Genomic DNA, 18,938 nt, shown 5'->3' on the forward strand with positions numbered 1-18,938 from the left:
GGCTGGGGAGGGACTACTGACAAGGTCTTGTAATGACAGGACAAGGGGGAATGGGTTTAAACTGGCAGAGGAGAGATTCAAACTAGATGTTAGGAAAGGGTTGTTTGCAGTGAGGGTGGTGAGACACTGGCACAGGTTGCCCAGGGAGGCTGTGGAGCACAGAATCACCCAATGTGATCGATGTTCACATTCTGTGATTCTGTGCTCCACAACTTCCCTGGAGGTGTCCATGGCCAGGTTGGATGAGGCCTTGAGTGACCTGTTCTAGTGGGAAGTGTCCCTGCCTATGGCAGGGGGTTGGAACTGGATGATCCTTGAGGTCCCTTCCAACCTAAACCATTCTATGGTTCTATGCTTTTCATCCATATCTATTCTGCTGTCTAATCCACTCGGCAGTCTTAGTTTTCTGTGGTTCAGTGAGAGTTGGTGGTGTCTCTTCTTAAGACTCATGAACAGCATCAGTAGCAAAGGATATAACCAAAGTCAGTAGGTTTCTTTATTGTTAGTTTCAGTACCTGTGAAACGACTCCGTGGGGGTTTGGTCTGAATTAGATGGATCTTTCCAAAAGACTTCATGATTTTTTCTTTAACCTGAAAGGTCAGTGGTAAATACCTTGTTGGAATTACAGAGCCGTCTGTCACTAATTGTTGCCTGCTTTGTTTTAGCTTAGCTGTATCCATGTGCTTTTGAGGCAGCCTGTTGGAATCCTTTCAGAGTGCATCCAAAATTAGAACGTTTGGTGGCTGGTAGCAAGTATAGGTTTTACTGCAAAGACTCCTGTGCTTAGGAACATTATCTCTCTAAATACTGCAAGGAAGATGCCTTAGCTTTCCTTGATAGACGTGTTTCCCTCCATCAGGCAGGGAGGTGACTAAACACGAGAGAAGCGCAGGCAGTTACCAGGAAATACCATCGTTTTATGTGAAAGTCTTTGCCAAGATGTCAGAGACAGATAAGGCAGCAAAAAGCTGACACTCTTTTAAGTTGAATGCTTGGAGCCTCACTTCACCCAGGGTGGTTTTGGGAACACTGAGGTGGAGGTTTTCTCTGCTTGGGTGGAAGACAGAGAGAAGCTTCCTACTACCTGATGGAGAATAATGGGTCCTTCTTTCTCTAAACATGGTCCTCTTGGACAAATACCTGCTGTGGCCATGAAACTGGGCAGGCCTGGGGGCCCCTGAGAAGCTGTGCTGGCAGGGCCAGTTACAGCTTAGCTTGTTACCGACAGCTACATCAGTGAGGCTTAGGCAAACTGCTCCTTGAAGCGTGCCCAGGTCTTGCTTTGTATCGCTTTTGCATTGGCCACATGTTTTGAGGCCGAGCTTTGGATTTGTCCTTGGCAGAGATGAACAAGGTCTCTCCTTGCTTTTGCTCCGTCTCTGCATTTCTAACTGTACTGGCAGCTAATGAAGTGTACAGAAAATGCTAGAGGTTGAGATGCTTTTGCCTCAGACTCCGCATGATTTTCAACAAATACCACTAATAAATGTCAGGCTTTCTTAGACTTAGCTTTTTGCTTTCTGTTTCATGCTGTATATTACACTAATTCAGAAAATGAACTAGATAAAGTATGGTTCTGTTCTTGCATATATTAGTCACCCACCCCACCCACCACTTACTTGAGAGTTACCAGAATCCATTTTCTAGTTAAAACACTGACGGCTGCAAATAGTTCTCCTTGATTGTAGAGGACTGAACAACAGTTACAAAGAAATAAAAGGTTAATTAATACTTTTTTGCAGACCTCAACATTCATTGACTGTTCTAAATCATACTGGAATGTTTCAGAATAGTATTAGCTTTTTTGGTGTTTGGATTTCTTCATGTTTGGATTTGGTCTTTGGCTCAACATAAGCCAGCAGTGTGAGTGCAGCCCAGACACAACCCTGTGCTGGGCTGCAGCAAGAGCAGTGTGGGCACAGGGCAAGGGAGGGGATTCTGCCCCTTGGCTCTGCTCTCCTCACACCCCACCTGCAGTCCTGGGGGCAGTTCTGGAGCCCCCAGCACAAGAAGGACATGGAAGTGTTGGAGCCAGTCCAGAGGAGGCAACCAAGATGCTGAGAGGGCTGCAGCAGCTCTGCTGTGAGGACAGGATGAGAGAGTTGGGGCTGTGCAGCCTGGAGAGGAGAAGGCTTGGAGGAGACCTTGGAGTGGCCTTCCAGTATCTGGAGGGGACCTACAGGAAGGCTGGGGAGGGATTATTGACAAGGTCTTGTAATGACAGAACAAGGGGGAATGGGTTTAAAGTGGCAGAGGGGGGATTGAAGCTAGCTGTTAGGAAAGGGTTGTTTGCAGTGAGGGTGGTGAGACACTGGCACAGGTTGCCCAGGGAGGCTGTGGCTGCTCCCTCCCTGGAGGTGTTCAAGGCCAGGCTGGATGAGGCCTTGAGTGACCTGTTCTAGTGGGAGGTGTCCCTGCCTATGGCAGGGGGTTGGAACTGGATGATCCTTGAGGTCCCTTCCAACCTAAACTATTCTGTGATTTTGTGATGTATATTAGTAAGCTACTGGCAACTGTGTTAGTTAGAATGGCTTAACTGAAGCAGATATTTAATGAAATGTCTTGATGCTGTCATTTGTCTACAAGCAGCACTGGCATTGTCTATTCTGGAACTGAGCAGAAAATAGCTACTTTTCACAAAACAAGCAAAGCTTCCTGGCTTTTACAAAACAAACAAAAACAACAAACAAAGCTTCCTGGCTGGGAAATTCTTTGCATGGGCATACTGCAATGCTAGTCCCTCTTACAGGAGAAAATATCAACTGTCAAATAAAAGTAATGGAAGTACAACTACTGGTCATAAAATACTGCTTGCACTGAAAAGCAAACCTGTAAATTGAACCTAAGCAGCCTGGAGATCAGGTGATGAACTGACTTGATCATTTGTCCATATTGATATTTCCAAAGCATGTGAAATGTTTGTCCAGAACAGCTAATTGAGATAGTAAATAAATAAAATACTTCACCCCAGAGTGTTGAGAATGATCAAGTCTTGAAAATCATAGAATCAAGCAGGTTGGAAGAGACCTCCAAGATCATCCAGCCCAACCTAGCACCCAGCCCTAGCCAATCAACCAGACCATGGCACTAAGTGCCCCAGCCAGGCTTGGCTTCAACACCTCCAGGGATGGTGACTCCACCACCTCCCTGGGCAGCCCATTCCAATGCCAATCACTCTCTCTGCCAACAACTTCCTCCTGACACCCAGCCTAGACCTTCCCTGGCACAGCTTGAGGCTGTGTCCCCTTGTTCTGTGGCTGGTTGCCTGGCAGAAGAGCCCAACCCTACTCTTCAGGTAGATGTAGCCAGCAATGAGGTCTGCCCTGAGCCTCCTCTGCTGCAGGCTGCACACCCCCAGCTCCCTCAGCCTCTCCTCACAGGGCTCTGCTCCAGGCCCCTCCCCAGCCTTGCTGCCCTTCTCTGGACACCTTCCAGCACCTCAACATCTCTCTTGAATTGAGGGGCCCAGAACTGAACACAGCACTCAAGGTGTGTCCTGAGCAGTGCTGAGTACAGGGTCAGAATAGCCTCCCTTGTCCTGCTGCCCACACTGCTCCTGAGCCAGGCAAGCATTTCAGTTATGTAAAAATAACCTCACAGTGTTGGTGTTAATTGAAGTGAAGCTGCAGTACTAACCTTAGAATGTACTTTTTGCCAAATAGGTCTTTAATACAGATTTCTTTTACTCTTTCCAGTGAAAGAACAGAAAATGAGGCTCCAATGAGGTAAGATTTTTTTTCACCTTTAGTTAGGTATTTCAGTTAGTTGGAGGTAATTTTTGTAATTGAAGGTAATTTTTAGCAAATGTGCTCAGCACTTCAAAGCAGATCCGAGACGTGCAGATCAGGTATGGACAAAAAGACAGTGAGACAGTACTGCAGATTGAATTTAGCAGCATTTGACTCTGCTTGTTGTTACTAAGCAACTATTTGGTCTTTTAATCAAAATGGTATCGGCATAAATTTAGAAACTTCTTTTTACTTACAGGGAGTTTACAGCTAATTATTTTCCTGCAGACTCGATAGGTTTTACTACTCAGTAAAATAAAACTTTGACTCCAAAGGAGAACTTTCTTGCCATTTCAAAATGAAATATTATCATGTATGCTGATAGGTAGCTTTGTGGCAAATTTCATAGAATCATAGAATCAGCCAGCTTGGAAGAGACCTCCAAGCTCATCCAGCCCAACCTAGCACCCAGCCTTATCCTGTCAGCCAGGCCATGGCACTAAGTGCCTCATCCAAGCTTTTCTTGAACACCTCCAGGCGCAGCCACTCCACCACCTCCCTGGGCAGCCCATTCCAATGCCAATCACTCTCTCTGTGAAGAACTTCCTCCTAACATCCAGCCTAGACCTCCCCCAGCACAGCTTGAGACTGTGTCCCCTTGTTCTGGTGCTGGGTGTCTGAGAGAAGAGCCCAACCCCCCCTGGCTACAGCCTCCCTTCAGAGAGTTGTAGACAGCAATGAGGTTTGCCCTGAGCCTCCTCTGCTGCAGGCTGCACCCCCCCAGCTCCCTCAGCCTCTCCTCACAGGGCTGTGCTCCAGGCCCCTCACCAGCTTCGTTGCCCTTCTCTGGACATGTTCCAGCACCTCAACATCTCTCTTGAATGGAGGAGCCCAGAACTGGACACGATTTTGGGGTTTTCAGATGTGATAGTGGGAATTGATGAATTATGTAGTTAAAGAAATGTATCTGTAGTGGAGGAGTGAACTCTTCTAGGAGTATGTATTTCTCTCTTCACAGAGAGTGATTTCTCATTGGAATGGGCTGCCCAGGGAGGTGGTGGAGGCACCGTCTCTGGAGGTCTTAAAGAAAAGCCTGGCTGAGGCATTTAGTGCCATGGTCTGGTTGACTGAATAGGGTTGGGTGCTAGGTTGGACTGGATGATCTTGGAGGTCTCTTCCAACCTGGTTGATTCTATGATTCTCTTCTTCTGCATGACATGATTCAGGCTGCATTCTGGAAACAGATTCCCTGTACATCTGTTGGATAAGCCAAAGGTGGAATGTGGTCTTTTAGTACATTACCAACAGGAAGGGATGTTAAAAAAGGATATTTTTTCTGTTTCATTTGTAATGAGAAGGCTGATGTTCATGTACTGTGTTATCTATAAAGTGAAGCAGCTGTGTCAAACAGCATAACCAGGTGTACCATAGCAAGTTGTTCTGACAGGTGGCTGCAGTATGAACCTGCTCAGAGCATTACACAATTACATAATTGCTTTTCAGTCATAGGTGGTAGTTTCAGTTGTAATAAGCCACTCACAGGACACTGAGGGAGGGAAGTGTTGCTGGTTATTGTTTTCCTTTTCTGCCATATTTACCTGGTTTGGCTTTTTTTGGTGGTTAAAAGCTTGCAGAGTTAGCTGGATTTTATGGAGCTATTTCAAGTCAAATGTCTTCCAAATCAAAGTGTGATTAAAAGGAATGAGTTTTAAACCACATGACATCTTAAACCAGTAAAGATTAATATATCCCCATAAAGTGTTCCTGATTTGCAGAAGGGCATCCTTGGAATAGGGAAGAAGGAGGATGAAAAGAACCAAACAGTTAATCTGTGCAAAGTATTGTTGCGGAGGGGATTTCTCTTATTCCTTCTTTATTAGGGGGAGGTGAGAAATTAATTTGAGGTGGTATTAATTTTTTATAAAATTATTTATTAAAATTAATATTTACAAATCTGTACCACCCCCAACCACTATGTAATCAAGTTCTTATGTGCAAAGTTGTGAAAACAGTAGGGATATGATATATTGGATTATTAAATGGAAATATCAAATTATCAACAACTATAGTGTGATGGTTTGGGCTCTTACCCGCCCCCCCCACACTTTTGTAATTGCCCCAGCTAACTCAGAAGGGACTCCAGGAATATAAATGAAGCTATTTATTTTACAGCAGCAAATATACAAGCAGATATTTACAATATATACAGTTACATACAGAAATATACAAAGGATAAACAATACAGAAGCACAACTCCCCTCCCAGAAACCTGAGTCCCCAGGAGGGGCTCTCAAACCACCCCAACACCTTCCCCGGCCCCTCTCAACCTTACCCCAGTTCCCAGGAAGAAGAGAGGTGCAGCCAAGAGGTTAAGAAGGAAGGTTGGTGGCAGTGGGGTTAAGGAGATGTGGCTAGGTCTGAAGACAAAGGCAGAATGAGAGACAAAATGGAGAATATTATCAAATGTTTTCCTTCTTCTTCCCAGAACTCTCAGTGGGACTGTGAGCGAAGAGACACAACCATGTTTACTTTTTCACTGCCCATTATCTAGTTCTTTTACCAAAACATTCCAGCTTGCTTCAAACTAGCACATATAGACAGAGAGAAAGATTCCCTTAGGCTTAATGCCTCTTAACAACTATACTGTTTGCCCAGCAAGGGCTGAAACTGTGTGTGCTCTTCAGACAGAGGTAATTTATTTTACAAAGGAATTAAAGCTTGCTTAAATGTGTTGCTCTTAAGTATTAATTATTAATCACCCTCCTGGGATTGTGTCACAGTGTGCCCAGTATTCGGGTCTTGGTGAGGCTGGAATATATCCCAGCTTGCAGGAGAATGATAAGGTGTTCCCAGTCTCTGGGGTAAACAGGATTTCTCTGACCTTCTCTCCTGGTGTAAAGTGGTTTCTGCCTCGGTGCTGCTGCTTCTAGATGCCATGTGTGTCCAGGGATGATCAGCTGGCAGGATTTCCAGGTGCAGGAGAAGGATTTGTCCGTGCAGCTTCTAGCACAGTCATCTCACAGCTAGCAGGCTGTTTGTAGGTTAGCAGACAGTCTGGAAGGTCTGCTGAGTCTGGATCTTTCCAGGCTTACAGGGCAGCTGGCAAGCAGTGTGCCAGGCTGCAGGGAGACTTGAGCTCCGTAGATAAATGCAAGGTAGCAAGGCAGTGTGTATGGCTGCTCTAGGCTTAGGCAGGGGCTCTTGGCTCCCCATATGTATGAAGTGCAGGCGTGCAGGAGCTCTGCTTCCAAAGGGTATGCAGACAGCTTAACTGCGCCCTGAGATCAATGCAAGAGGGCTGAGCCTCAGTAATGCTTGCAAGAGAGGGTCTGACTCTGTGCCTAGGCCATGCAAGCAGGTCTGTGCTGCTATGTGGATCAGAGAGCTGAGCTTGATCCTCTGAATGCTCTGAACACGTGGTGCTCCTTTGCACTCCTCTTTATAGATTCTGAGCCTAGATTCGTGCCTCACTTTGGCCATCTAAAGTGACCAATCAGGCTGGCAGTAAGCCAAAACCTTACCTTAATAGGCAGTAGCTGTTTGCTTGGACCCTCCCAATAGGGGATCACCTGGGCGGACCCCGGAGGTACATGGACTGTGTGTGTGTGTCTGTTACACAACCTGTTTACTGCCATGGGTCCTGGCAGAAAAACATGTCCAGGCATGTAGAGGCATAGGGAAGCCTCAGTTTTGGGGCTGCTGCCCCTCCACCACAAGTGTAAACTGTTTAAAAGCACAAATGAGTAGAAATATAAAAAATGAATGGCAAAGAAAGAAGCATTTTGCAAAAATAATAAGGTGTCATAGTGCACTTTTCTTGTGGATAATGTTTAAGTGATGTAGATAGCAGACAATTTAGCTTTGCATATTCTTACTTTGTGTTAGTACATGGAGAGTATGTGCATGCATTTGCAGTTACAAAGGTGTGTGTACACAGAGCATATCTCTGAGATGGCAAAATGCTGTGGTTCTGCACAAAGTCAATGTGAAGGACTGGAAGCCCTTTGGAATAGCGCTAAGAGATCTAAGGCACTTTGTGGTTTGTTGAGAGCCACATGGATAGTAGAGAGAATTAGTAAATGCTGGAAGAAATTCTACTGCTGAGAAGTCTTTGTACAATGACGTCCTTAGCATCTGTGACCCAGGGAGGACACAATTCAAGAGAGATGCTGAGGTGCTGGAACATGTCCAGAGAAGGGTGACAAAGCTGGTGAGGGGCCTGGAGCAGAGCCCTGTGAGGAGAGGCTGAGGGAGCTGGGGGTGTGCAGCCTGCAGCAGAGGAGGCTCAGGGCAGAGCTCATTGCTGTCTGCAGCTGCCTGAAGGGAGGCTGTAGCCAGGTGGGGTTGGGCTCTGCTGCCAGGCAAGCAGCACCAGAACAAGGGGACACAGCCTCAAGCTGTGCCAGGGGAGGTCTAGGCTGGATGTTAGGAGGAAGTTGTTGTCAGAGAGAGTGATTGGCATTGGAATGGGCTGCCCAGGGAGGTGGTGGAGGCACTGTCCCTGGAGATCACAGTATCACAGTATCACCAAGGTTGGAAAGATGTTCAAGAAAAGACTTGATGAGGCACTTAGTACCGTGGTCTGGTTGACTGGACAGGGCTGGGTGCTAGGTTGGACTGGCTGATCTTGGAGGTCTCTTCCAACCTGCTTGATTCTATGGTTCTATGGATTAAGCCACACGGGCACTGGGCAAGCACTGCAAAAATGAATTAATCTCACTCTGTAGTTGATCATGATGGCCTCACGTGCAACCTGTGAATGCATCTAAGTAATGTAGCATGACAGCAGCAGTGGAAATGTACTCATTTTGTTTCCCAGAGTCACAACTGGAAGTATTTTAAGGTACATATTTGTGCTGGTTTGAGGCTAATTGGAATATTGTAATGAGAGAAATTAGATCAGGAAAGTAATAGTGATGTCTAGATCACTCATTGGTTTTGCTTAGGGATATAAAACCAAGAAACAAAACCAAAATCAGTCAGTCTCTGGCTGCTGCTGCCACATAAACTACCTCTGCCTGAATCTGTGTAACATGATCTAACCATTTCCTTGTAACTCCTTATCAGCTTTCTGCATCTCACCCCTGTAGGTAAGCCTTCCTGAGATAAGGGAGGGCAGTTAGTTCAGAGCCCTTCTGAACTGGCTGTTCAGGAAGAGTTTTATAGTTCTGCATCACTTTTAGCATGTGTATAATTGTCTGTAGTTGTAAATACCTGTATATATTGTGTGTACATGCTTGTAAATTTGTGCTAGGCTGTAAATAGAGCTTCATCCTTATCTTCCAGCCGTCTGAGTTAGTCTGGTGAATCGGGGAGGGGGGGACTCCCAAACTACCACAATATCGCTCACTTCTGGGCTTCGGCCTTGGCAATGTCTGCAGAAGTACTGGGTCATTCTGTTAGCAGGATTTTCATGTGATTTTGACACAGGAATAGTAGAAAACCACCTGCTATCAGCCATCTACTTCCTTATGATTTAACTTTTTAGTAACTACTGGTTGGGTTTGATTCAGAATGCATCAGTTAATTTAAAAACGAAACTCTGGAGATCAAAGTGCTGTTTATCCCAATTTTTCAGGTCTTGCAAGTGGGTAACTGCTGTGAAAGCTGGAAAAGCTTGTTAAAACAAGAGGGTCAGTACCTTCCCAACGGAAGGGGATCTGGGGGTGCTGATCGATACCCGCCTGAACATGAGCCAGCAGTGTGCCCAGGTGGCCAAGAGAGCCAGTGGCATCCTGGCCTGCATCAGGAATGGTGTGGCCAGCAGGAGCAGGGAGGTCATTCTGCCCCTGTACTCTGCACTGGTTAGACCACACCTTGAGTGCTGTGTTCAGTTCTGGACCCCCAGTTTAGGAGGGACATTGAGATGCTTGAGCGTGTCCAGAGAAGGGCGACGAGGCTGGGGAGAGGCCTTGAGCACAGCCCTACGAGGAGAGGCTGAGGGAGCTGGGCTTGGTTAGCCTGGAGAAGAGGAGGCTCAGGGGAGACCTTATTGCTGTCTACAACTACCTGAGGGGTGGTTGTGGCCAGGAGGAGGTTGCTCTCTTCTCTCAGGTGGCCAGCACCAGAACGAGAGGACACAGCCTCAGGCTGTGCCAGGGGAGATTTAGGCTGGAGGTGAGGAGAAAGTTCTGCACTGAGAGAGTCATTGGACACTGGAATGGGCTGCCCGGGGAGGTGGTGGAGTCGCCGTCCCTGGAGCTGTTCAAGGCAGGACTGGACGTGGCACTTGGTGCCATGGTCTGGCCTTGAGCTCTGTGGTAAAGGGTTGGACTTGATGATCTGTGAGGTCTCTTCCAACCTCGGTGATACTGTGATACTGTGATTCTGTGACTTTTCTCTTTATGTCTCTATAGTCAAAAGCTATCTGTAATACCACTGCAGCTGCACATTGGATTCAGGAATCTCTGTTTTGATTTGCCAAGCAGGCAAGCTGTTTATCTCGAGTAAGAGAGGTTTGTATCTAAAAATACATATGTAGGGAGATAGATTAGAGCTCCAGCAAACCAAAGCACAGCAAGATAAGCGAGAGGAGTTTGTGTTGGTAGTACAGCACCGTAGGTGTAATTAACCATTGGAAATGCTTAGAAAGGAATGTGGTATGTCACTTGGAGTAAGTAAGTCTAGATTAGATCTTCTTCTGAAGTATCTTCTAGTAGAGTTACAAGTTCTGGTGCTTTAGAAAGAAACTGTTATGTGAGGTGTTACAGCCTGTGCTAGACCAGAAGTCAGACCAGATTATCATGAGTTCCTTCAGGCCTTTTAAATCCACGTCTCCACCGACAGAAGTTCTTATGTGGTATAGGCAGCCACAGGATTTCCAGAATCAGAGCTTGAAACTGGTCACTCTTTTTTCAGTGGTGAAAGGTTGAAAAGTGGTGAAAGGTTTCAGCAGGTCCTTGAAGGAACATGGTGGGTACAGCACTGCAGAGTTTGCAGGTTCTGTGTATTACAGTCATACAGTACTACTAAGTAGTCAATTTCTGCTCTTCTCTGATCAATCCATAAACACATCTCTGCATAACATTCTAATATTTTGCCTGATTTACTTAAGAGCTTGCATTTTATTTTGGCATTTTGTAGAAATGTTGTCTACAGCTGCCTGAAGGGAGGCTGTAGCCAGGTGGGGTTGGGCTCTTCTGCCAGGCAACCAGCAACAGAACAAAGGGACACAGCCCCAAGCTATGCCAGGGGAGTTCTAGGCTGGATGTTAGGAGGTTGTTGTCAGAGAGAGTGATTGGCATTGGAATGGGCTGCCCAGGGAGGTGGTGGAGTGGCTGTGCCTGGAGGTGTTGAAGCCAAGCCTGGCTGGGGCACTTAGTGCCATGGTCTGGTTGACTGGATAGGGCTGGGTGCTAGGTTGGGCTGGATGAGCTTGGAGGTCTCTTCCAACCTGCTTTATTCTATGATTCTGTGAAATCACTGAACTCTTGAGGGTTCAGCCCCTGGAACTGGATGACAGGCATGGGGAGCAGAAAGCAGCAGGAGGAAATGATGAACAACCTATTGTACCACTTAGATGTACAAAGGTCTAATCCCAGTTCACCCAGGGGTACTTAAGGAGTTCTCAGTCTGTCCTTGGTACCAGGAAGGATTATGGAGCAGGTCATCCTGAGTCCTGTCACACAACAGAGAAAGGCCACTGGGGTGCTCAGAGGACTGGAGCACCTCTCCTATGAGGACAGACTGAAAGAGTTGGGGCTGTTCACTCTGGAGAAGAGGAGGCTCTGAGGTGACCTTCTTGTGGCCTTCCAGGATCTGAAGGGGGCTACAAAAAAGCTGGGGAGGGACTTTTGAGGCTGTCAGGGAGTGACAGGACTGGGGGGAATGGAGCAAAGCTGGAGATGGGTAGGTTCAGGCTGGAGGGGAGGAGCATGAGAGTGGTGAGAGGCTGGAATGGGTTGCCCAGGGAGGTGGTTGTGACGGTTTGGGTGTTCCCCACCCCCCTACACTTTGGAAATCACCCAGACTAGACTCAGCCAGATCTGGAAATATGAATGAAGCTTCTATTTACAGCTTAGCTCAATCTACAAGCAGATATTTACAGTAGATACAGTTATAGACAGCAATACACAAGGTAAAAGGTAATACAGAAACACAGCAGCCCTCCCAGAAACCTGAGTCCCCAGGAGGGGCTCCCAACCGCCCCTTCACTTCCCCTGCCCCTCTCAACCTTACCCCAGTCCCAAGGAAGATTGGAGGTTCGGCCCGGGGGGTAGGAAGCAAAGTGGGTTAGTCAGAAATGGAGGGTGAGGTTAGAGAGTAAGCAGCAGCTCAGCCAGTTCCCCAGCAGCAGCCCAAGTGAGAATGATTATCTATGTTTTTATTTCTTGTTCCTATACATCTCAGCAGCCCCATGAGTGAAGCAGACATCGCCTTTGTTTTCCCCCCGCAGCCTGTGATCTAGTTCTGCTCACCAGAACATTCTAGCCTGCTTCAAACTAGCACAGTGGTTGAGGCCCCCTCCCTGCAAGTGCTTAAGGCCAGGCTGGCTGAGGCTGTGTGCAGCCTGCTCTAGGGTAGGGTGTCCCTGGGCATGGCAGGGGGGTTGGAACTGGCTGCTCCTTGTGGTCCCTTCCAGCCCTGACTGATTCTCTGATTCTGTGAACACTTACAAGACGAGGTGGTCAGACCCAGTCAGCATGGGTTTATGAAAGAGAGGTCCTGTCTGACTAATGTTTGCCTCTGCAATAAGGGAATCTGCCCTGTTGGGCAGAGAGGAGAGCCATGGACACACTCTAGCTGCCTTTGACACTGTGTCCCAGCACGTTCTCCTTCAGAAACTCCTGCACAAGGCTTGGATAAGTGCACTCTGTATGGGATAAGAAACTGCCTGGCTGGCCAGGCTCAGAGAGTGGTGGTGAAAGGAGTCAAATCTGGCTGGCACCCAGGTGCCAGTGGTGTCCCCCAGGATCCAGTACTGAGGCCTGGACTCTTTCAGTACCTTCATTAAGGAGCTGGATAAGGGGCTTGAGTGCGCCCGCAGTAAGTGTGCAGGTGACACCGAGGTCAGCTCTGTCAGTTGGCTTTGCAGCAGGCTCTGAACAGGTTAGAACGATGGACCAAGGCTAATTGTGTGAAGTTCAACGAGGCCAAGTGCATGTGGCTCACAAGTCCATGATAAGCTGCAGACCTGGGGATGTGTGGTTGGAGAGCTGCAGTTTGGAGACAGACCTGGGGATATTGGTTGGTAGTTGTCTGAACATGAGTCAGCAGTGTGCCCAGGTGGCCATAAAGCCAGTGGCATCCTGGCCTGTGTTAGAAACACCATGGTCGGCAGGAGCAGGGAGGCGATCACCCTTCTTTACCCAGCACTGCCTGGGCCACACATCCAGTGTTTTGTTCACTTCTGAGCCCCTCAGTGTAGGAAGGAGCATGGTGGAGAAGGGCAACAAGGCTTGTGAAGGGCCCGGAGCACATGGCCTGCAAGAAGCATCTGAGGGAGCTGGGGTTGTTAGTGTCTGGAGAAGAGGAGGCTGAGGGGAGACCATATTGCTCTTTACAACTGTTTGAAGTTGGAGTAAGGAGGGAGCCAGACTCTCCTCCTGATGACAAGTAACAAGACCAGAGGAAATGGTTTCAAGCTGTGCCAGGAGAGGTTTAGGCAGTGGTGGAGTCACTATCCCTGGGGTTGTTCCCTGCTACCAGGCATGTGGATCGGGTACTTAGGGACATGGTTTAATGTTGACTCTTTGGGGCTGGGTCGAGGTTTGGACTGGATGATTTTTGAGGTTGTTTCCAAACAGATATCTTCTGTGATACTGTGAATAGTAATAATTTATCTGTGATGTTTATTTAAATGTCCCAGAGCACTGGCACAGGCTCCCCAGAGAGGTTGTGGAGCCTCCTTCTCTGGAGCCTTTCAAGGCCTCTCTGGATGTGTTCCTGTGTGACCTGAGCTAGATTGTGTGGTCCTGCTCTGGCAGGGGGTTGGACTGGATGATCTCCTTGGGTCCCTTTCAGCCCCTAATATCCTGTGATCCTGTGACTCTCTTCTGTGATATAACTGAAGTTCTGAACAGATTCATGATTCTCCCCAGTTACTCGGTGAGCAGAATTCCATCAGCTTAAACATAAGAGCTTTTATAGCTAATCTTAATATCCGTATGCGTAGAAAGGGCAGGGTAAACTTTGAGAATGTGTGGAACTCCGAGTGTAGAATAAGCTGCTTTCTCCAGAACTGAAAAAGTAGTAACTTGTGTGTTAGCACTGGGACCTGTGTGGTGTACTGAAAGGAGGCAGAGGATACCTGTCTTGTAGTTTTCATCAGCTATAGGGAAGTATTTATATGGGTAAGAGGCAGCAGATCCTTTTCATAGGAAATACATTAAAATGATCCAAAAAGCATTTTTATACTAGAAGAGACACAAAATACAGTGTTGAACAATGGCCTTGACTTCTTTTTATTACTTGGATAACTCCATTAATTTCAGCATCCAAGTTAATCAGGAGTTACTGTGTAAAATCTTGCAATTTGAAAATCATAGAATCATAGAATGGTTCAGGTTGGAAGGGACCTCAAGGATCATCCAGTTCCAACCCCTGCCATAGGCAGGGACACCTCCCACTAGAACAGGTCACTCAAGGCCTCATCCAACCTGGCCTTGAACACTTCCAGGGAGGGAGCAGCCACAGCCTCCCTGGGCAACTGTGCCAGTGTCTCACCACCCTCACTGCAAACAACCCTTTCCTAACAGCCAGTTTCAATCTCCCCTCTGCCACCTGAAACCCATTCCCCCTTGTCCTGTCATTACAAGACCTTGTCAGTAGTCCCTCCCCAGCCTTCAGGTACTGGAAGGCCACTCCAAGGTCTCCTCAAATCCTTCTCTTCTCCAGGCTGCAGAGCCCCAAGTCTTGTAGCCTGTGCTCATAGCAGAGCTGCTGCAGCCCTCTCAGCGTCTTGGTGGCCTGCTCTGGACTGGCTTCAACAGTTCCATGTCCTTCTTGTGCTGGGGGCTCCAGAACTGCCCCCAGGACTGCAGGTGGGGTGTGAGGAGAGCAGAGCCAAGGGGCAGAATCCCCTCCCTTGCCCTGCTGCCCACACTGCACTTGCTGCAGCCCATCAGGTTGAATGCAGAATGCTACCCTGCCGCACTGCCGTAGCATAGCTTTTGTGACAGGAGTGTGCAGTGTAACTCCATGGCAGTGTGACTTACTATCAAAGAGCTGTGCTGGCCATACATGTATGCAAAAAGTTACTCAGGAGAGTTTCCATGTAACTTGCTGTTGAAAGACCTGCAAAAAGCTGTTCTGTAAAGCTTTTAAAAACTGAGTGAGGCTGAGCCCAGGCACATGGGAGGATTTTGTGTTCCAGAGTATGATACCTGACTTGCCAGCAGATGATGGTCACTTGGGGGACTGACTTGTTTTTCTAGAGCTCCAGGCATCGCTGCTGCTCTCCCTCTGTGGCAGTTTGGGTGTTACCCATCCCCGTCCCCCCACTTCTGAAATCACCCAGACTAGTCTCAGCCAGCTGGAAGGTAAGGAATGAAGCTTTGTATTCACAGCTTAGCACAATAGACAAGCAGAGAGTTACAATAGTTACAGCTGTAGACTGCAATAGACAAGTTTAAAGTTATACAGAAACACAACAGCCCTCCCAGAAACCAGAGTCCCCAGGAGGGGCTCCCAAGCACCCTTCCACCTCCTTCCCACCCCTCTGCCTTATCCCAGAGTTTGCCTTATGTGTAAGGTGAGGTTGGAGGATTGGCCAGGGGAGTTAGAAAGTAGAAGGATTAGTTACACAGAGATCATGTTAGGGAGAAAAATGCAGGCATCAGCTGCAACAAAGAGCCACTGTGTTATCTGTGTTTGTGTTGTTCTCACACATCCCAGCAAGCCTGCAGCAGCCATCACCAGTATTTCCTTTTCACAGCCTAGAATCTAACCTTTCTCACCAAAATATTCCACCTAGCCTCAAACTAGTACATACTCCCTGGACTAACCTGTACATGTGGTTTACACTTGTCAGTCTAAACATGAACTGGGAAAATTATTAAACTAAACCAAAACTATAAGAAGAGAAGAGAAGAGAAGAGAAGAGAAGAGAAGAGAAGAGAAGAGAAGAGAAGAGAAGAGAAGAGAAGAGAAGAGAATAGAAGAGAAGAGAAGAGAAGAGAAGAGAAGAGAAGAGAAGAGAAGAGAAGAGAAGAGAAGAGACTCCTATGACTGATAACCTGAAGTAAGGTGGCTGAGAGAAGTAAGTCTTTGTCCCTGTAGTTGGAGCCTACACCTGTTTTCAGGGACATCAAAGAGAGAAAGACAAGGGAGTGAAACAGGGTTTGAAAATGGTTGATTACTGTTGATAGTAGGTAAGGGATTTGCAGCTGTGTTGAAGAGAAGACTTCAGTTAGGAGTCAAACATGTCTGGCTGGCTGTGTGCAGTAGAAAGTTTCTCTGTACTTTCTAAAGCATGCTGCATACCTGTGGCTTTCACAAATTCCCAGTGGCCTTCATACTGACTGTGGGTGTCTTTTTTTACATGTTTTTGCCTCCAATTAGTCATTCTTAATGGATACTTCAGTTCTAAAAAGAATTGGAGGAGGCTGTGCCACAGAAGAAAATTGCTGTCACCATTAGTAAATGTGTTTGAGCAACCAAATTTCTCCTGTAAAAGCAGATTGCATACAACAGCTCTTGGGTGAATCATTTAAGGTAAAGGAAAAGAATCTTTCATACCACAGAAAGAACATCTTTGCTGGACAGTGCTGTGAAATTGATTTTAGTTATTGACGAAAGCTCCCATGCCATTTCTTTCTGTTCAGGCAATGCTTTAAAGGCACTCCAGGTGACAAAAAGGAGTTGTGCTAAGGTCTGGGGGGTTGCTTTGGCTCTGTCCCATTTTTTTTTGTTTCTAAAGAAGAGCTACACTTGCTTTAGAGGCTCAGGTTTACTGTATTGAAAAGCTATCAAATCTTCTTTCCTGCACTTTGTTTACCTAATAAGCCCTGTACCAAAGTCCATGATTTTGCTGGATGACTTGATATTCTCTTCCAAGAAAGACACAGCCCTTTTTAGTCACCTTTTCAAATTCAGATGGGTGTCAGGAGGTGCACTTGTGCCGTGCTGGCAGTGCCTGCTCAGAGGAGAGTTGGAATTGGGTATCAGGAGGTACACTTGTGCCATGCTGGCAGTGCCTGCTCAGAGGAGAGTTGGAATTGGGTGTCAGGAGGTGCACTTGTGCCGTGCTGGCAGTGCCTGCTCAGAGGAGAGTTGGATTTGGGTGTCAGGAGGTGCACTTGTGCCGTGCTGGCAGTGCCTGCTCAGAGGAGAGTTGGAATTGGGTGTCAGGAGGTGCACTTGTGCCGTGCTGGCAGTGCCTGCTCAGAGGAGAGTTAAGCACGCTGTGTGAGCTGCTACATAACTTGGCAAAAAGTGTCAATTCAGGAAAGTTCTGCTGCTGACAGCATGAGAGCAGCAGGAATGTTCTCTTCTAATTTAAGGAAATGCGGCATTTAGTGGATAGAACACTTAAAAAATACACTTTATGTGTGTGTGTGCTCACTGACAGAGTCCAGCTTGAACTTAGAATCACAGAATCATAGAATCAGCCAGCTGGGAAGAGAGCTCCAAGCTCATCCAGCCCAACCTAGCACCCAGCCCTAGACAACCAACCAGACCATGGCACTAAGTGCCCCAGCCAGGCTTGGCTTCAACACCTCCAGGCACAGTGACTCCACCACCTCCCTGGGCAGCCCATTCCAATGCCAGTCACTCTCTCTGACAACAACTTCCTCCTAACATCCAGCCTAGACCTCCCCTGGCATAGCTTGAGACTATGTCCTCTTGTTCTGGTGCTGCTTGCCTGGCAGCAGAGCCCAACCCCACCTGGCTACAGCCTCCCTTCAGGGAGCTGCAGACAGCAATGAGGTCTGCCCTGAGCCTCCTCTGCTGCAGGCTGCACACCCCCAGCTCCCTCAGCCTCTCCTCACAGGGCTGTGCTCCAGGCCCCTCCCCAGCCTGCTGCCCTTCCCTGGACATCTTCCAGCACCTCAACATCTCTCTGCAATGGAGGAGCCCAGAACTGGACACAGCAGTCAAGGTGTGTCCTGAGCAGTGCTGAGCACAGGGGCAGAATAACCTCCCTTGTCCTGCTGCCCACACTGCTCCTGCTCCAGGTCAGGATGCCATTGGCTCTGCTGCCCACCTGGGCACACTGCTGGCTCATGTTCAGCTACTCTCTACCAGCACCCCCAGGTCCCTTTGTTCCTGGCTGCTCTCAGCCACTCTATCCTCAGCTTCTAGTGCTGCTTGGGGTTACTGTGGCCAAAATGTACTTCATGATGTTGTTCAGGGCAGCAGGTCTTCTGTTGTCAGTAGCAGGCTGATGCAGCACACATGTGAGTGGTACCAGGTGGAATTTGTAGTCAAAAATTATTTTTATTTAAGTAACCTCTAGAAAACTGCTTCTGAAAAATTGCCAGTTTGGACAAGCAGGTCTGTTCCCATCAGCAGCAGAGACAGCTCTTGATTTGGATATGTCTGCTTCATTTGGCTGTGTGAATTGTCCACTGAATGGAGTGGGCTTTCCTCCTCTCCTGTCTGTGGAAAGCATGCAGGGCAAGGTGCACTGTGTCAGAAATTCTGTTCATCTCTTGGTGTTAGAGAAGTGGAGGTAGTGAAGGGGTAGGTCAGTTGTCTAAGTTTTCTGCCTTTGCCCTTTTGCACATAGCCTCTCCATGTCAGCTCTGAGAGATCCTGGTTCGTACAGAATATCTCAGATTATTGTACCCTACTGCTAAGCACTAAGCCAAAGCCTGCCTCTCCCTATATGTACAGGGCTACTGATAACAAAGTAAATTAAAGGTTGAGAGAGTCAATGCTGGCTGAAAAGAGGAGGCTCAGGGCAGACTCATTGCTGTCTGCTGGTACCTGAAGGGAGGCTGCAGCCAGGTGGGGTTGGGCTCTTCTGCCAGGCAAGCAGCAACAGAACAAGGGGACACAGTCTCAAGCTGTGCCAGGGGAGGTCTGGGCTGGATGTTAGGAGGAAGTTGTTGTCAGAGAGAGTGATTGGCATTGGAATGGGCTGCCCAGGGAGGTGGTGGAGTGGCTGTGCCTGGAGGTGTTGAAGCCAAGCCTGGCTGGGGCTCCTTAGTGCCATGGTCTGGTTAATTGGCTGGGGCTGGGTGCTAGGTTGGACTGGATGAGCTTGGCGATCTCTTCCAACCTGTTTGCTTCTGTGAGTGTATGTGGATGAATATCATTAATCC

General features: G+C 47.7%; 1 protein-coding gene across 4 annotated transcripts in view; it reads left to right on the top strand.

The window, feature by feature from the left end:
- THRB (thyroid hormone receptor beta) overlaps positions 1-18,938 on the top strand; it is a 207,650-nt gene that overhangs the window by 38,758 nt on the left and 149,954 nt on the right. For 2 of the 4 annotated variants that reach the window (XM_064167290.1, XM_064167288.1), the window contains exon 2: positions 3,697-3,726. The exons of the other annotated variants lie outside the window; for them this stretch is intronic. The gene's annotated coding sequence lies outside the window, so the exon portion shown is untranslated. The remainder of the gene's footprint in view (positions 1-3,696; positions 3,727-18,938) is intronic. 4 annotated transcript variants of the gene reach the window in all.

The sequence above is a fragment of the Pogoniulus pusillus genome, chromosome 28 (assembly GCF_015220805.1).
Source record: "Pogoniulus pusillus isolate bPogPus1 chromosome 28, bPogPus1.pri, whole genome shotgun sequence".
Lineage (NCBI taxonomy): Eukaryota > Metazoa > Chordata > Aves > Piciformes > Lybiidae > Pogoniulus > Pogoniulus pusillus.